General features: G+C 42.5%; 1 protein-coding gene across 2 annotated transcripts in view; it reads left to right on the top strand.

The window, feature by feature from the left end:
* TAF3 (TATA-box binding protein associated factor 3) overlaps positions 1–19528 on the top strand; it is a 144928-nt gene that overhangs the window by 63039 nt on the left and 62361 nt on the right. The window lies entirely within an intron of this gene.

Genomic DNA, 19528 nt, shown 5'->3' with positions numbered 1-19528 from the left:
GTTCAATACAATACCAAAGGAAGTAAAAGCAACAATTTAGGTTAAAAACATAGACCCTCAAAAAATCCAGCCACCGTGTTGCTTCCATTTCCATTCAAAGCATTGTAATCAAATCGGTTGCTTCATTTTATTAGGGTTAAAGGCAAGGATGCATCACAGCTAGCAAGAACTTGTGCTGTGCTTGGGCAGGAACAGGAGAGCCCAGGGGCCTCATTAGCGGTTGTTTGTTTCACAGGGATTGCTACATTGGCATCTTGCTCTCAAGTATACCATCTCATACATAAAACTTCCCTTGTGCCACTCTTGCCATGTACATTTTCTCTAGGGTTGGAGAAATTTGTCAGTTTCTCCATTTTCCATTTTTAGTTTCCTTTCATTCTCTTTCCACATCAGTTTGCATTTTTTAAGTTTCACGTGAAATAAATGTGCAATTTGGTGTGCATTTGTGAGAGCCAGTGTGGTGGTGAGAGGGCTGGACTGGGGACCTGGGGATCTGGGTTCTAGTCCCCACTCAGCTGAAGCTCACTGGGCCATTCACTCACTCTCAGCCTAATATGGAGACACACACAAAGGATTAATTCATCTTCCATGTAACTCCTGAACCTTCTGGAGATATTTGATCTTACTGACTTTCATTTTCAGCTTCCCTTTTTTGAACTAAATGCCACTTCACATTCAGTTTTGACATAATGGCCAAACCATAAACTGACCATTCTTTTTACTTCACACACACAAACATTTTTGCCCCACAGATTTGGAACCAAGTTCCCAGTTATGGTTTTCACAATCAACAGCTTGTCGAATTTGGATATTATGCGAAGTGATGATTCGAGCAAAGCAGGGAAGTAATTGGTACATTTGAGGAGCAATGGGGACTCTTGATCCTGAAACACATTCGTGTTGCTGTGAACGTGAATGAAACTCACCAGTGCTCAGTCATCCATTTGCTGCATATTTCCAGAATCCTCTCAGTTACTCAGGATGGAATTGACCTGTTTTCAAACTCATCAGTTCTGCCCTCTGTGACTTCAAAACTCCAGTTTCGATTTTAATTATTCTGTATGCACAAGTCAAAGCATTCTAACTTATCTAATTCCTTGTTCTGAATGTTTCCTCTCCTTTATTTTATTTTATACAGCGGATCTTTTTGGTATATTGTTCATGACTCATTGAGTATATTGTGTTCATGAATGTCCCATGTTTCCATGCCGAAAAGATGGTTTTGATTTAGTTAATTTTCCTTTCCAGGGTTTATTTTAAAATCCACAAATGTAGCTAAAGTGTTTGTTTTCTAACCTTAACAATGTTAACTATAAAAATAATATATTTCCTGTTTATCAGCAAAACAGTTTTTTTAAAACTCCTTTCATGGCATGGTTTTGAAATTAAACCTCCTCCCCTTGCATTCGTTGTACAGACATTCATTTTTGTGTTGAACATAATGGGTCTTGAGGGATGATAAAATAGTTGTTTAACCCAAATATCCCTGACTTCAACTCAAATATGCCAAATGAATTGGGCGGGTAGAGAAAAGAATAGCTTTGAATCGATATACAAACATCACTGTCTGTAAGGAAAGCTATTGTATTGTCACAAATGGGAAGAATATATTGAATTTATGCACACATGATTGACTTTTCATACAGCGGGCTCAGGTTAAACATCTTGAATGTGGAATATGAATAGAGCTAACATTTTCATAAGAAGTAGTAATGAAAATGAACAGAGTTCCATTTCGACCGATAGCAAAGAACATTTGATACTCTGTGGCATGAAATATGTTTAGTACTTGGGTTTTGTTAGGCTTGTCAGAAGCCAGGAAGTGGGACAGTGTGATTACTCTATAAGCATTCATTCTATAGCTGACGACAGGCCTGCGGACAGCAGCCTTGCCGCCCGGCCGCCCTTCTTTCCGTGCTGCACAGCAATGCATTCCATAGTTGCATGTCATCAGTGGCACTTCTCCGAACATGTCAGCTGCTGAGACATGTCCTTTGTTTACCCTTCTGAGGCGCCAGGCTGGGTGAACCTGCGGGACAGAACTATGCTCCGTAGCACATGATCTGGCAACAGGTGAAATTTGGTGCAGAGCCCTGTAAAAATAATTGGTACATGCAGTTCCATCAGTGTTGGTCTCCGGGTGTAAAAGAACCCCTCCAATATTTGTTGAAGTAGAAGGAGGTGTAAAAACTCTGTGCATTTTTATTACGATGGATTTTGATACACGGAGCCATGTTGGCCCCACACTGAGCATGACTGTGGTGGCCACATTTGTCCTTCTGTCTTCCCTATGCTTAAGTAAAGCTTATGGGGCATGTACGGCAATTTTTGTATCAAAAAAGAGATGTTGGGGTGGAACTCTGCCCTTTATAGTTAACTGGAATGGGAAGGAAGTGCTTTCAGGAATTCAGTGGAGAGAGAGAATGTGGCCGCAGCTTCTCTCATCCATGCATAACTTCTGTACCAAAATTCAGTGTTTTCCCCATGGTTTAAAGCAAACCATGTAACTTCTCATTGCCCTGTCACTTCTATTGTGGCCCTTAGTCTTTAAAAAAATCATATTTAAGTCCTGAATGTTGCATTGAATCCACCGCCAGAATGTTCCCTGATCAGTTCCGCTCCCTGTAACACCTGCCTCAATTTACCTCATCGTTTGGCATCACAATTGTGTATTTCCATCCTTTTTCCATGTCACCGGCAGGTGGGTGTGGAAAAATGTAAATCATAATAGACAGACAATTAAAATGAGGTGTTATTCCTGTTCGTGTATATCATTTAATAAATCTGTAGATTTCAAAGCAATTCCACCCCACTGTAGGCCAAGTCTGTTGACATCTTGGTTATATACAACTTATTTTGATTCCACACACCAGCAAATTGGACCCAGGCAACAATTTAGATGTTTTTGTATAAAAGTTTCCATGCAGTCAAACACCTGGGTTATGTTGCTGCTTCAGTCTGGTCTTACACTAGCAAGTATTTCGAAGCTTGATACAAGAAATTCTTCTTTCTCTCTCTGCCTCTTATTCTTTTCTGCTTTTGGTAACAATTATAGCAGTGCTAAATATTGATAAATGTTTATGTAGATGGCATATGTTTTGAAAGATTCCAGCTATCCTAAAAGTTCTGTAAAGTGGGGAGGGGAAAGTTGTCTAGAGGAAAAAATTAGGCTCAGCAAGAAAATGTGGGATGCCCAAGGCACCCAAATTCTCCTCTGAATAAACACCCACTGGAAGAATTTCTCTGATCGCTTACTATAGCTCTGCCGTGCATACAGAAAGGCTCTAGTTTCAGCAGAAAATACATTCTTGATGTTAACTCTGTGCCAGTGCAGTTCGGGGCCTTGCACATCCACTTCCTGTAAGGAAAAACTTATTCATGAGGGCACAATCAATCATGAAACACTGACTTGTTGGTCTTCTGGCACCATTTTCCCTCCAGACCTTTTCATCTTCTGGCAAGAGAAGTCAAACTGGAGCTTCCAGAGAGATGCTTTAGACAGGGTCCCAGGTGTTTCAGAATGGATGCCTTCTTTTTAAATGGAACCAGAGAAGGAGACAGAGTAGCACATTTTAAATGTTGAACGGGCTTCTTTATGTAAGGTCTTCCTATGCAGAACAGTGACCCTTGTGACTTTTGTTAAAGAGTTCATTTTCTTGTGGTTCCTTGCGATATGAAACGGGTATCAAAATGCATGTACTCTGTGCCCTTTCAGAAGAAAATGCACATGTTATAGTCCCGGCGTCCTGTTGTTTACTGCAGTAGAAAAACCATGGGGCGCACTGGGTGCATCCTGTACCCTTGCACAGATTTGGCGGCAAGCAAGGTTAAGGGTTGCCGCCTCTAAAAATGCGAGTGTGCAAAAGGCCTTGATGCGTACAAGCAATGGACAGTACAGTAAAGTATCAAAAGTAACAGTCTGTTTTAAGCTAGTGCAGGAAGACTTGAGATGTTTAATATCATAGCCATGGGTCCGTGCTCTGGGTTCTTTATCCAATAAGATTTGATGGCACTTTCCAGTTAAACCTCCCCCCCCCCACCCGCCCCAGTAGCTAGCAAAACTGTAAAACCAATAAAATACATAAAATTACTCAAAAATCAGGAGGGACACAGAAGAGTAGAATAATGAAATTCAATGGAGCAGATCAAATCATCAGTCAAAACCAGTTTCAGTGATGTGTTGAAAGGCCTGGATAAAGAAAAAGTCCCTTGTCGGACACCAGAAGGACATCCATCCTTCTTTTCAGTCATAACCCACCAAATTTCCAGTGGTCTGTGGAACTGGAGTCCTGTGTCAATAGAACTTTTAAATTTAAGGTATTTTTCATATGGCTATCATTAGTTTCTCAACCTGCTTTTTAAAAAATAGTTTACCTCCACCTGAGGAGGTTTTCAGATAGTAATGTTATAAGTAGTACATATAATGTGCACGTTAACTTTTTTTTAGTGGAGTTTATTTATTGCTCTGACTCCCAGCTGTCTGCAACATTCTGGCACTGATGTTATAAGAATTTCAGTGATTTTTTTAAGCAAGAAATGCTAGATTTTTTTGCTTTCTTAGTTAAAAATGAGGAAGTGCATTAGTGCAAACTTTAATGGTAATAATATAACATTTTTTTACTGACTAGATCTGATCATTTTTTAAATACTGGAAGGTTGTAATCTGCTGAAAGAAATAGAGAAAAGTTCTTAGTGTTACGTTTGAAGTAAGATCATTGCAATTGTTTTAACTGTAGTAATACAATACTTTTTTGTTTATTAAAAAAATCAGTCTTTAAGCTTAGCAAATTTCCAGATTTTTGTTTTCAAATTGTAAATACATATTTAAAAAGATCTAACCACGCAGTTTGAAATGCTCTTTGCCTGCAAAACTTCCTCACTTGGCTTAGAATTCAGCATTACTGTATGCCGTTCTAGAGAAACCAACTCTTTAAAAAAAATTATCTGATGAGAAATCCCTGATGCTTTATCGTACTTCTAACTTTCAGATTTAGTTGATTTTTAAAGAGAATTTCTGCAGTAGAACTTGGACAGAAATTCATATCATAACTACATAGATTCATAGCTGAAAACTTCATATGTTGTACTTCATAAATTATCCTCTTCTTTCTAAATTCAGATTGCAATCCTTTTTGTATTTATTTGGAAGTAAGTTAAATACAATTCAGTGGCAAGCATAGTTGCATGATGCAGGTGACAGTCACAGGTCCTTGGGGCAGGACTCTCAGTGGTGTCTCTGCCACTGTTGAATTCCTGTCCTGCAATATTTCCCAGGATTTCATTCTTGCCTTTTTTGATGGGCGCCAAACACCTTTTCTGCAAGGCCTTTGATGATTGGTTTTATTATTTTAAACAGGCTTTTACATGTATTCTTATGCTGATATATTTTTAAATGTGATCATTGTTTTATTTTGCTATTTATGATTGTTTTGTCATTTCCCACTATTGTAAGCCACCTCAAAAGAGTTGAAATGAGATCGAAATCCTTATGATAACATATGCAGTACTGCAGTTGTCAATTAATCACTGTTAGGCAATCCGTAGTATCTACAGATGTCTGGATTCTTCTGGCTGGTTTGCATTGATGGTGATTATCAGTAAGATTTTGGCACGTAATGCTTAATTGTAGTTCTAAAACTGGAAGAAAAAGAGAGGAGGGAAACAGAGAAGCATGAAAGCCCTTAGGATGTTCCCTATCACTTCATGAATTAAAGAGAAATGTAGAATCAGACCAAGGCTCCATCTAGTCCATATGTCTGTTCTCACAGGCAGGATGTGCTTGCAAGAGAATCTTCCTGCCCCTCCTCCCCAGCAACGGGTGTGTGTAGGCATATTTACCTTTGATGGACGATCAAGTAGTGTTACAGCTACTCTGAGTCTAGGTCTAATAGTCTTTTCTTTCTGCTGTAGCTAACCAGGTGCTTCCTGGGAAGCTCTCGTGTATGTGAGTATGAAGGTGGTGGCTCTTCCTTTGCTTGACCCCATATCTGGTATTGACTGGTCTACTTCTGACCATGAAGGTCCCATTTATCTACCATTTGGTAATATCCTTTAATTGACCTAATTCGTGGAGAATAAGTTTATCCTGGGTTGGGTTGCACTCCCTTTGTGTGATCAGGTTTGTAGTCTGTGCAGGCATCTAGGTCCATCCTTGCTGATGGAGCCCCAGGTGACCACCATGGCTTGGAGTGCCTTTTCCCAGGTGTGACCGGTAAAGTGCCACTAACCTCTGGATGGGATTACGGCAGCATGCTCTGTGTGGGATTGCCTCTGAGCCTTGTGCAGAAGCTGGAACTAGTGCAGAGTTCAGCAGCTCAGTCATCCTCAGGAGCTGCCCCCTTTCAGCATTTAGGTTCTTTTCTGAGGGAACGGCATTGCTTACTGGGCCAGTTTAAGGATTGAGTTCTAGTGTATGAAGCCCTAAGTAACATGGGACTAGGATACTTGAGAAAGCACCTGCACTCTCTTAGCAATATGTCTGGTCATTAAATGGCATGCAGCTGGCGGTTCCATATAATTCAGTAACCCAACGGGAGTCCACCCAGAGAGAACCGTTGGTGTGGCGGCGGCATTCCTCCAGAACTGCTTCATTTTGAAGGGCGAGCCTGCCTGAACTTTATATCGCTTTCACTGCTTCCAGAACAAATCTCTGTTTCAGGAAGCCTTCCTGTACTGACCAGCCACTGTTTTATTGGTTTTGCTTTTAAAATATTGTTTATTGGTTGTATTTTATCTTTATCAGTCACTACTTTATCTTTATCAGTCACTATTTTATCAGTCACTACTTCAAAATCTCCATACCATTCAAAATACAGACCAGTATGTATGTACCTCAAATGAATGCATGAATGAGTACTTGCTTGCTCTTGTGTGTTAGGTGTTTTTTATTTTGTTTTGCTAAGTGGAAGCTTAACTAACATGACTTTAGTACAAACAGAGTTAAAATAGCTTGCAATTTATTTGAAGAGAAAATGAAAAGAATGAGAAGACCTGTAAGTTACTAGGTATTAATAGTGGTGTGTTAGTATTTATTTTCCCTCAGCCAGGAATGTAAAATTGGTGGGCTACTGTAATTTGGTTTTTAAGTTTGTCTGTTGAATGAGGACCAATTTGTATAGATAATATATTGTGTGTTAAATTGAATGCTCTGCTTTTGTACATTCCATTCCATTACGAAGATGAGACTTCGGATAACTGCTTAGTTTCAGATAATGTGGAATCAAATCCTTTAGTGAGCCGTACTGTTGCAAATCAGCACAATGACTATTTTATGTTTTAAGTGGAGATCATGTTTTGAGTGCCTGTAAATGCCTCGTTAGAAAAATCAATTCCGAGCATCCTCTTTCTACCTTCTTTTTTGTTCGCTTCATTTGAACTGCATTCTGACACCTTAATCCACTCTCCCATACACTGATTTCAGCTCCACTGACTTCAGAGAAACCATTCCAGACTTGGGTAATTTTAACTTGGTCGGGCCAGTCTAGATGTCTCTGATTGTTAAAAAAAAATGTGGGGAGTCTTGATCCATTGCTGAAAGCCATAAAAATATATGGAAGGGAGTCCTTTGACCCCCTAGGCAGCACCTGAGGGTTCATAGGATATTTTGTATTCCCAGATCCATCCAAGACTGATTCAATGCTGCAACTCTGAAGCTAAGAAATGGCGCTCTCTACTTTTCTTCACAGGAGGCATGGAAAGAATGGTGCTGGTTGCCTCCCTGAGGCTGGGAATGCAACCATGGAGAGTGGTAGAAGGGGGTATTTCAGAGAGCAGGAAGGGCAGGAGTCAGAAGGGCCAGACTGTGAGGTATCCTGAAGCCTCTTCCTCCTCCTCTCCCACTCTGAAAGGAACATGCTGGGCAGGAAGACAGGCAAGTTTCTCTCCCACTACTCTTCGTGCCCTGCATAAAATAAACTTAAAACTCTGTGTTCAGGGGCTTACAAGCAGTGAGGGGGTGTCCCATAAGACTGCGCCCCAAAATGTGCATGGCCGACATTCACAAGCTTTGGGGAGTGGGAAGAGCTTCCTTGCCAGTGTGTTCACGTGGATTATGCATCCCATACATTTTACCCACATATATTCCCATTCCTGTGCAACTCATTGATAGCAAATTATCAGCTTCAAAGGAGGGGGGAAATATTTGTTTCTTTTTGTTCACATGGGGGCAATTCTTATTTGCCTCAGATAATCACACGAGTGGCCATTTACATGAGCAGCCTAATGTGTCGGTCTTATGGTGCTTTGGACTTTCTGCACTCTTCTCCTGACATCTTTCTACCCTATAGGATATTCCAGTAGTGAGCAGTGCTTGAGAAAGGTTTACTCTAAAGATCACTTATGCCAGATTGTCTTCTGCACAGCTGAAGTCTTTTACTTGCCTCATTGTCCTAAGATTTTCTAATCGTAATGATAAGCCAAAGTGTTATGAGCTGAAATTCTTGATCTAACTTTGGCAGCATGGATCATTTGGACATGCCATCTCTCCACCCACCACAGTAATAGCTTGATTCCTAACTGGAGAAAGGATGCAGATTACATTTTCATTTGGATAATATTTTGGAATTGCTCAGTTTTTGGCTTTCCTGGAATATCAGTCAGGAGCTCCCTGCTTTGCCCTCTTTTTTTTCCTCAGATAGAATATGCCTCATAATTTCATTGTGGTTGGTCAAAGGGAGACTGGTGCTTTTTAATGCTCTGACTTGGTGTGTGTAAGACATTTAAAGAGGGTCTGTTTTGGCTTATGCATATCCATAAACTGCTGTGTAAGAGTCTACACACACACCAATACAAAAAGAGAGGATCAATTACAGCTATAGAAAAGAAATCCAAAGACAAAAAGTAGAGTTGAACAGATGGATATGGTTCTCAGTGCATTTCAATACTATTCTTTATCAATTTTTTAATGCGTCTTAATAAAAAAAAAAAAAAGGCTTGGGGCACTTTTTCCTGTGACAGCACACCACAAAACAGTAGAAAGCTTTAGAGAAGTGCAAAATGGAACCCTAGATTGTCCAGCTATCATAATGGGATTATTGGCAGTAAAGGGAAGGGGTTCACTAATTCGTGGAAAACAGGATTTTGTAATTGTAAGATGTCACATAGTTCAAAGAAAAGGCAGCCATGGTGTTACCTAGGTAGTATGAAGCATACAAAAGTGCCAGTGTATTCCCCTATTTATGTAATTACTTCTAATGTACGTTTTGAACAAGACCTTACAAGGAAGCTTATAATCTGAATGCGAAACAAAACAATTGAATAAACATAATAAAAATTAGTTTCAACATGTATAGGGTCTGGCAGTAAGATTGATAAAAAGATTCTTAATGGCTTTGTGGATTGCTTAAAGGTCACAAGGGAAGAAGCCATATGGAATTATAGCAAATGCCAGAATGTAGTGCATGCTGAATTTATTTATTTATTTATCCATATACCATCCAACAGCTAATCCTACTGGGCAGTTTACAACAATCCATAAAACAGATACAACACAATAAAATATATAAAAACAGAAATACATTAAAAGTTTAAAACAGCTATAACCAACCAGTAAGAAAGACTTCGTACACCTGGGATGGCAGTCTCCTCAAGCTCCTCAATGCAAGTGGGCTAGAACTCATCTTTCATTTGGACATACGTGTGTTTGGACCCCCACAACTGTGGGTCCCAGTTATTAATCCACTTGCCACATTTTGCACCAACTGCAGTTTCTGAACCATCTTCAAGAGCAGCTGCCTTTAGAATACATTGCAGTGATCTAATTTCGAGATCACCAGAGTGTAGATTACGGAAGCCAGGTTATCCTTGTCCATGTAGAGGCACAGCTGGGGCACCAGCCAAAGCTGGTAGAAGGCACTCCTAGCCATTGAGCTCACCTGAGCTTCAGGTGAAAAACATGGATCAAGGAACAGCCCCAAGCCACAGATTGCTCTCTCAGGGGGAGTGCAACTCTGTCTAGTAAAGGCTGAATGCCCTGTCTGGTCAAAGGAACCACCATCAGCAGCATCTCAGTCTTGTCTTGATTGAGTTTTAATTTGTAAGCCTTCATCCAATCCATTGTTGTAGCCAGGCACCAATTTAGCACATCCACAGTTTCACCTGCTGCTGCTGCTGATCATACCAATGGCAATGTCCTCCAGATGACCCTACTCAGCAGTGTCGTGTAGATGTTAAGTTGCATGGGGACAGAACAAGCACAGGGGTGAATCCACAGGACTGAACAATAATTCCCCAAGCACCACCTTCTGGAGGCAGCCCTTCAAATACGAGTGGAACTGCTGCAATGCAGTGCCTCCAAGTTCCGACTCCACAGAAGGATACTATAGTCAATGGTATCGAAAGCCGCCAAGAGGTCCAGCAGCACCAACAGGGCCACACTCCTGCTGTCTCTCTCCCAGCATAGTTCATCATACAGGGCAACCAAGGCTGTTTCTGTGCCAAAAGTGTCCTGAAACCCGACTGAAATGGATCCGGATAATCGGCATCCTGCAAGAGTGCCTGGAGTTGGTTGGCAACCACCCTCTCAAGGACCTTGCCCAGGAAAGGAAAGTTTGCTAGTGGCCTGAAGTTGTTCAGATCTTCTGGGTCAGAGAAGGTTTGTGCGGAAGTGGTCTTTCCACTGCCTTTTTCAGGCAGGGTGAGATCACTCCCTCTCACAAAGAAGCATGAATGATCTCCGTGGCCCAGCCAGTTATTCTTCCCTTGCTGGCTTTGGAAAGAAAAAGCCAGGAGAGGCAAGGATCCAGTACAGAGGAGCTTGCACGAACATGTCCAAGCACCTTGTCCACATTCTCAAGCATGTACCGACTGAAATTCATCCAATTAAACTGGACCAGGCTGTGCTCTGGATATCGGGTAAGTTTGAAGAAATGCTGACATTGATTAATATACTCACAAGTAGGGTATATTTAAGAAAAATCTGAATGCCATCCCCATTTGCTTCATTTACAGAGCGGTGACTTACCTTGGTGTAAATGTCAAATTGCTCTTTGGAGCTTGTATTTCCAGTGACCATCATCTGAAACTTTTCTTGTAGCTACCAGTACATGTCAAACTTCTGACTTTTGCTCTAACACACATGGACACAGCTACCCAAATTAGATTTGAAACACTCATTGATTGATTGATTTTCTTGTTTCTTTATCGATTGTGCTTTTCCTGCATGACAGTAAAGAAGCTTCTACCCTAAGGAGTTTAGAATATAAAGTGTAATAGTAGAGAGATCAGAGCAGGAGGGGCAGAGAAAACAGGCAAAAGAAGCAGGAGGTAGCTCTGAGCAGCTGCAGTTAAAGGAGACAAACCTTCATTTTAATTGGGAATCAATGGGACCATATGTGTGTGTGTTTGACTTCTATACCACCCAACAGCTATAGCATTCTGTGAAGTTTTCAACAGCACATAAAATACAATGGAAATACAGCATAAAACGTACAAATAATGACAAAACATCATAACATCTATGTACAACATTTGAAAGCAAGATTTTAAACCACATTAAAACCACCATGCCCTTTCAAAGACAGTCTTAATGGGACACTGATAGGAGAGTAGCGTTGACACCAGGCCTCAGTGGAGAGCTTATTCCGTAAATGGAGGCTTCCACCACTGAGAAAGCCCTCCCTCCTTCCCTCCATCAAGTGCACCTCCCTTGGAGGCACACCCCAGATCTTGATCATGGTACCTGGGTAGCTTGCAGCTGCAAGAAGTGTTCTGTGGACCATGTAGAGATTATAGGGTAAAAGTAGCCCTTTGAACTGGACTGGGAAACTTACAGGCAGCCAATGCACGTGGGCCAGGATTGGTGTCACGTGACTGGACCTTCTAGCCTCAGCCACATTTTGCACAAGCTCTGGCCTCTGAAGAATGTGTAAGACTACCGTGAAGAACATGCAATCCCCAAATTACGAACAGCCCATGCTTACAACCAAACTGTCTGTTAATTTAAAAATAATTACTGTGGAAAATCATAATCCTAGAGAAAGAGGAAGTGAAAGGGTAGAGAGGGAGGCCTTCAAAGCATGCCTTCTTGCCCTGCCCATCCAAGGAGGGAATTCTCTCCTTGCTGAAAAGTTTTGGTGAAAGAGTGGAGTTGAGATATTTGTGGTTTTTACACTTTCATGGGGCTTCTGCGCCCCTAACCCCCTGCAAGTAACATGGAAACATAGAACGAGAGCGAGTCAGAAGTGGTCTCCTGGGGCATCTAGTCTGACCCCCAGCTCCAGCCGGCTCTGCTCATGACATGCCCACCATGTACATGTCCAGCCTGTCTTTGAACACCCTCACGATGGGGCCTCAACCACCTCCCATGCAAGCCCACGGCCAAAGTATGGAGGGCCAAGCAGGATCCGACTCATGTACAAATTCAACTTAAAGGTGAATTTCCTTTTTCTCAGGAACGATTCTCGTTTGTAACCCAGGGACTACCTGTAGTCCATTTTCCAGATTATCAAAGAGCAGATTTCTGAAAGCAGTCTATCCCTGTCCAGAGAGGGACGTAACTGGGCCACTAGGTAGCATAACTACTAGCCCAAGCTGATAGAAGGCATTCAGTGCCACTGAGGCCCCCTGCGCCTCAAGCGACAAGGATGAACCCAGGAGAGCACCCTCTGTCTATGACGATGCTCCTCTGGGGGAAGTGCAGCCCCATCCAGAACACCCTCTATCTGGCCAGAGGAGCCACTGACTAACAGCATCCCTGTCTTGTCTCAGTTTCTTAGCTCTCTTCTAGTCCTTTGTCACAGACAGACAGACAGACAGACAGACAGACAGACAGACACTGGTTTAGCCCATCCGCAGCTTCACCTGAGGAAGGTGAACAGGAGAAATAGAGCTGCGTGTCTGCAGCATACTGGCGACTACGCACTCCAGTCAGCGATTCCATTTAGTAGCGTAAGTGCAAACTGCGCAAAAAAAGTGGGCTTTGAGAAAAAAATGGGAATGGTGGAAGGGACAGGGAAGGATGATCCTGCTTAACATCTAACTCTGTTTTAGAAGAAAGGTTTTCAGACATGATATATTCACATGGAAATGGAAGACTGTGCGTAGGTTGACAGTGCAGAGCAAGACCGATAAGACTGGGATTGGGAGCGTGGTGAAAGCATGGAGGGAAGGCTCATTCGCAGCTCCACTGCAGAAGGGAACGCTTTTTGAAGGCACTTTCCCCATTTTATTTCCTGAGGAAGGAGCCTCAGAATGCTGCACTGGAGTTGCAGGCTGGATCCCTACATCACTTTAACCAGAGTAGCCTTATTGATGCCCCTGGCAGTGTTCCAGAGTAAACAGTTTGAGGTTTGCAGTCCCTAAATCTGTATTGGACTGTGTCCTGTAAATGTTTGCATTTCTGGGAAAGGACATATTAGCGATATCAGGAAAAGTAACTGTGCTGTATTTAAACTGGCCAGAATAGGGTGAAAATCTCTGCAGTGGGAAGCCGTATCAGTTTTCAGGCTGGCCAGAAAATCGTATTTCTCCTCTAAACACAACACAAGAGCTCATTGAGCACCAAAACGGACTGTCTAAGCTGTGAACCAGTCCACTAGGGTATTGAAGTCTCAGTTTAAGAATTCCATCAGATAGAAGAAATTCTGGAAGTCCTAAAGACAGCAGTATTTTGCTTTGACAGAGGAACAGACACCTTCTTCCCCTGCTCCCTCAAGTTTGCAAACCAGCAGCTGTGGGCTCTTTATTGAGGATCTGCAAGTCTCGTCTCCCCCCCCCACCATATTCCCTGTGCTAGTTGCCAAGGTAATTCCGAAAATAAAAAGGGAAGCTGTTATTCATATGCATAACCCCAGCCTGGCAAGAAGACAATGGCTTTCAGATGCCGATACACATTTCAATGGATATGCTGTACAAGCAAGACCTTTCAAACCAGGGCACTGCAATTCACCAAAATTTAAACAGTTTGACATTGGGAATATAGCTGTGCAAAAAGTCTCCTTGGAATAATGCTTTCTATGTAACTGTTGGAAACCGTTCAAAAAATTACTCGGCATCTAAGAGATTTTGTTAAAATATTATACACTGCCTCTTTTACCTACTCTTGCTCCCAGAAGCTCAGGACAGCATAGCAGGGGAATACCCTAATTTTTAATCCTTTCATGAACCCTATGAAGTAGGTTAGGCTGAGAGAGAGAGAGAGAGAGAGAGAGAGAGAGAGAGAGAGAGAGAGAGACCGAGCGCTGCTTTGCCAAGGTCACCCATTGAGCTTTATTGATTGAGCAGGGATTTCAGCCCAGGTCTACCAGCCCAAGTCAGTGCCGCACTGCCAGCCTCACACTGGATCTCACGCATTGCTTGCTTTCTGCTGTAGCGCATCATTGCCCCACGGAGCACTTGGCACTGGTTAAATTCCCCCGATTGAGGAACATAGCAAAAACTTTACTGCCAAAGCCCCATAACGCTTTTTCCAGAGCAGCAAAATGGATGAATCTGCTGAACTTGCAGGGAACCTTCTGAACATGGAACCTGAAATCGGCATTACAAGTTCGGACAAAGCCGTGTTTGAGCCAATGAGGAACTTAATGTTATTTCCCATCTTCAAAAGCTACTTTTCTGATAGATAACATTGGAAAGGATAGTTCCGAAGATAGGGGCTTAGTCAGTGGAGGAGTAAAGATAAGGTAGTATTAAGAACTTCTACAGACTTCTTACCAAAAATCAATTCTATCTTTTATAGTTCTCTGGAGATAATTCTTCCTTCTCTCCACCCTAATCTTCAGAAAGGGAGGAAAGGACAGGAGCAGAATGTTATAGCTGTTAAAACTTCCAGCAAAAAAGTACCAATGTCTGTAAACGCCTTTATGTGTAAGCACTTCACCTAAGCCTCAGCAGTAAGATTCAGAATATTTCTGAATCACCCATAAATCCTGCACTGCCACATGGTTAACAGAGCTAATAAAAATAGAAGAAAGTGGTTCAGTGTTTCCAAAAAGCCCCTGTGCTCCAGATATATGCTCTCTCTATATATAAAATATTGTTGATTCACAAGATTTATATATCACTCTGCACCCAAAGATATATCTTAGTGGTAAACAGTATAAAGGGGGAAATCATCAAAATACAAAATTAAAATGCCAAAATCAGATTATGCAGATAAAGTGACAACTGGTTATTTGAGGAAAATTTCTTTAAATACAGAATGTCTTCAGGAGATGCCAAAAGCAAAACACTGAAGTCGCTCTTGAGCAGGGGTCTCAAACTCAACTTACCTGGGGGCTGCTGGAAGTAGAGTCTGGGTGAGGCTGGGCCGCATCAAGTATTCCACCACCGTGGTGGTGGTGGGCTGCTCATCCTGCGGCTGGCCCGGGCGCCGCCGTCGCTTTGAAGGCCGCAGGGCCCCTCCCCGTGCCCCGCCTGTCCCGGCAATTGGCCCGCGGGCCTCGCGTTTGAGACCCCTGCTCTTGAGTAAGTCTGATTATCTGGATCCACTTTAGTTGGTGCCCAAGCCATGTTTTCGCAAAGAAACGGCCTGGATCCCTCTGTATGATGACCTGTGTTGCGAGAGGCAGGAGGAGTGTTACCCTATTGGTTTTCTGGATCTCTCAGTGGCTTTTTGCAAGTAGTGGGTACTACATTTTTCTGGTTCTGGTCTTCCTGGACAGCTGGTCCCAGAAGGGATGAGATGTCTCTTAGCCCCTTGAACTCTTCAGCATGGGGCTTTTAGGGGTTGGCTTTTGCCCTCTATGCTGCTTAAGAACACATTGAACTGCTGAGTGGGGTCATCCAGAGTTTTGGAATGCATCGTCATCAAGACGCATTGTCTCCTTTCCATCCTCCCGAGTGAGGCAGTGGCGGTGCTAAAGCGGTGCTTGGTTTACATGCTGCCGAGTGCAAGGTGCTGCTTTTACCCTGTGATGCCCTGTAAGGTTTGGGGCCACAATATCCGAAGGAACGCCTCCCCCAGCCGCAATCTACCTGCACACTATGATCAGGATTAAGTGCCTGCCTCTAATTGCCGCCCTGAGGAAGGTTAGGTTGGTGGCGCAAGAAGGGCCTTTTCAGTGCCTCCCCCAAGTTTTGGAACAAGCTCGCTGTACCCCACTCGGTATCAACTCTAATATTTTTTGGGCCAGATTAAGACTGTCCTCTAAGACAGGGCATTTAAGTAGCCTTACTATTCTATTGGGGCATGCTGTCAGCTGTTTAACAGCTCTTCTGATTTAATTTCAGTGGATTTTTATTACCTGCATATTATACTGTATTTTTATTGTATGTCATGTGCTGTTGTAAACTGCCCAGGAAGCTTTGGCTGTTGGGTGCTATAGAATAAAATTAATAATCATCATAATCATCAACAGGCTGAGTGTTTCAGGGAAAAAGACAAAGAGTAAGTTAAACACTACTCTGAGTGAATTTCAGATGTACCATGTGAAATCGCCAGGAGTGTCTCATTTGATGTCTCCACGGACCAGACAAACTGATAAGGGAGACAGTGCCCTATCAAATCCCTTTCACTGTTTATGACTTTCTATACAAGTAACAAAAACCTTAAATCTGGCCCAGTACCAGTTAGGCAGCCAGTGCCATTCAGTCTGTGTACTAGATGGATTCTTAACTTGGGATGTACAGTTTTGATTCTTTCTGACCCCAGCTTTGGAACAGAAAGATGAGGGCTATTCTTCATAAACCATAGGCTGATCTGTGAGTTGGTGGTCCAGGGCAGAATTTACTCACATAATTTACTCAGTTTTGAGTAAAATACCACCGCTTAGTAGGTGGAGGTCTTTTCTTTTTGTTAATACTTTATTGACAGTATTTTATTGGTAAGGAAACCTTCCAGGACTTGGAAATAAAATAGCAACTGGAAAAATATGCTTCTGAATTTTAATACTGAAGAACCTGGCAAGAATTTTCAAATAAATATGGATAAAGTTCAATACGACATTTCAGCTGGCACTAAGGGCTAGAAGTTTCTGATAGGTCTAACTCTGCCTACATTTTTACCCTACCTAAATGTGTCCCTATCCTCACCTTATCCTAATTCAATTCAGTCCAGCCCCACCCTTTCTGCACTGCCACCAATTTAGAATTCCCACTGTTAGGTAGAAATCTTCCACTTTTTATACATTGTCTAATGTGTCCCAGCATCTACAGAGGAGAAAAATGACTTGCTTTCTTTGCAGCTGGGATCTTGTTTTCTAGATTCCTTGGAGGCAGACCTGGTCTGCTTCAGAGAGCTCTTACCCTACTCTAATTTTTGTGGCTTTATTATACCATGGATGCTCCTGTGCCTCATTGTAAACTGCCCAGAGATCTTCAGCTACAGGGGAGGTATAGAAATGAAATAAATAGCAATATGCCTACGTATGCAGGAAAAGCATGTTCTGTTCAAACAGGTAGACTGGCCATGTGGTGCTTTTCCACCCCTAATTACCACCTTGAACTAGAGGCACACAGTCAAAGACTGACTTTTTCAACTCACTGTGTAAATACACAGTGTTCCTGCCTACTGATGTCTTTAGCTTCTGGCAATGTGCCTTTCTTTTCTCTATTCTCATTCGCTTTTCTTCTGTTGCTGCTGCAGCTTGGAGAAGAAAACCAATCCCTGAGCTACTCCTTCCAGTTCTCTGATCCTGTCCTTCCATCCCACCCCTCGCTTCCCTCTGATGGCTTCGCTTTCAGGTTGCCAGCTCCTATTTTCCCAGGCCCCTCCTTATCATCTCCTTTTCCTAACTGCTCCTGCTCCCCTTCTTTTCTGCTGGATTTTAGCAACTCAGCCAGTGGGAGCCAGAAAAACTTCAATTTATTTTTTTTTACTTCTACATGTCTCACTACTCCATTGGGCATTTATTTCCGTTGTTTTTATCAAGTTAATATCTTAAGAAATAGTTTTATATTCCTTCTACATTTTGCATGTTAATGATTTTTTATTACGTGTTTACTGTTTTGAATCTGTGGCTTGTATTACTTGAAAACTGTTCAGAGAACTTTCACTATTGAGCTGCATAGAGGTGAAACATTTTGTGATAATTCTAAAATAGTATTCTTTGACCTTCAGGTAACTCTGCCAGTCACTGCCAGAGGTTGCATCCCTGCCCCCTTAAGGCACAATCATATGCATGCTGAGATTAAAAAAAATACCTACAACCTTTTTCATGCTCCATCCAGCTATGCCAGAAGTCATAGGCTTTTTTTTCTGTCCAAACATGCATAGGATTGCTCCTGTAATACATTGTGCTGTAAACTTGGCACCTCCAGATGTGTTGGCATACAGTTCCCTTAACTGGCTGAGAGGTACTGAGAGTTGTCATCCAACACATCTGGAGAGCACTCAGTTGAGGAAGGCTATGATAAACATTCAGCTGTCACAAATCTGGCATGCAGGAGATGCCTGGAAAGATTTGATGTTCCATGGATGTGAGATGTCAGAATGCCCCTTGAACTACTTGATTTTAGCTAGTTGATGACAGTGAAAACACCCAGGTGAAAGCTACAGTATTGAGGAACTGTGAGTTTTGTTCTCAAGTTTGCCATGGTCTTACTGTCTGCTTCCTGTTAAAGTCATTTTTCATTCCTAAGGTAACTGTAAAATGAGATTAGTGTAATTTGCTGTCCTCTAGACAATGTATTAAAAGGACCTGGGATATTTTGGAGGGGAAGAGCCTGGAGCTCTGACTTTTTGTGTGCGATGAAAACACTATCAAATTACCTTGTGTGTGATCAAAACAACATTGCGTATTGGTGGGCTGCTGCAGGTTTCCCTGTGTGCTGCCTCCCCTGTGCACACAGATGCGTATCAGCTTAACAGCTGGGACCCCGAGGGTGTGGAATGGACTTCCCCGGGAGGTGGTTGAGGCCCCATCTGTGAGGGTGTTCACGGCTAGGCTGGACGTCCACATGGTGGGCATGTCATGAGTGGAGCCGGCTGGTGCCGGAGGTCAGACTAGATGGCCTGGGAGACCCCTTCTGACTTGCTCTGTTTTTGTTTGTATGTTTCTAATATAGTTTAAAACTGAGATGGGCTTGATGGAGGCCCTTGTCCAAGATTTCCCTCTACTTAATTTTGATTTTAGAAATTAGTAACTGTTTGTTGCCCAGTCATCTGGTTTCCTTCTCACTTAATAAAAGCTGTAATTGAGAGATTTGAATGTTTTATCATACTGAGCTGTCTAAAGAGACGGTGGACAAACGGTGATGTTACGCAGCAGCCTTTCCCAACCTGGTACCTACCGTGTACATTGGACTGCAGTAGTTGTCATCGCCGTATTTATTTATTTATTTTCCGATTTATATCCTGCCTTTTTCCTGCAAAGGGCTCAAGGCAGCTTACATCATCTCTCTTCCTCCGTCTTATCCCCACAACAACAACCCTGTGAGGTAGGTTGGGCTGAGAGTCTGTGACTGGCCCAGAGTCCCCCAGTTGGCTCCATGGCTGAGCGGGGACTGGAACCCAGGTCGTGTGAGTCCCAGTCCCAGCTCTTAACCACTGCACCACACTGGCTCTCATTTATGGGGATAATGGCTGTTGTAGCTCAGTATACCTAAAGCTATACTGTTAGTGAGTTGCCGATCCTAGTGATGTTTATAAGCA

This window comes from Varanus komodoensis, unplaced genomic scaffold, assembly GCF_004798865.1.
Source record: "Varanus komodoensis strain SLA01 unplaced genomic scaffold, ASM479886v1 scaffold1, whole genome shotgun sequence".
Classification (NCBI taxonomy): domain Eukaryota; kingdom Metazoa; phylum Chordata; class Lepidosauria; order Squamata; family Varanidae; genus Varanus; species Varanus komodoensis.
This window is presented reverse-complemented; position numbering and strand designations above follow the sequence as displayed.